The sequence below is a fragment of the Etheostoma spectabile genome, chromosome 19 (assembly GCF_008692095.1).
Source record: "Etheostoma spectabile isolate EspeVRDwgs_2016 chromosome 19, UIUC_Espe_1.0, whole genome shotgun sequence".
NCBI lineage: Eukaryota > Metazoa > Chordata > Actinopteri > Perciformes > Percidae > Etheostoma > Etheostoma spectabile.
Window position 1 is genome coordinate 18,871,971 of NC_045751.1, and position 428 is coordinate 18,872,398.

A 428-nucleotide genomic window follows, 5' to 3' on the forward strand; every position below is an offset into this window, starting at 1 on the left:
GTGAAGTCACTCAAATTGTTCAAACTGAGAAAGTTAGTAATTTCTGTGGTGTTTGATGCCAGTGTTTTTACTCTCAGTGTGTTATGACTGACAGTGTGTGTTATCGGCGAGGGTTGTTCATAGTGTTTGGCTGCACTGAGCCTGTTTTGAGACGTGTGTGTGTGTGAAGAGTTGTTTTGCTTGGACTGAGTTTTACAGCTGATGTGAACTGTTTAGTTCAGGTGACTGTTGTGCCCACTGTTGTTTAGCAATCCAAAAAAAACAAAGTCATTTAAAGTGCTGACACGCAGCGAAGGGTCGCAGGTCGTAGTTGGACCCCCGGCCGCTGCGTCGAGGAGTAAACCTCTATATATGGGCGCACATTCTACCAGGTGAGCTACCCAGGCACCCAAACAAATTTTATTTTGTGTTATACCACCTTCATAATA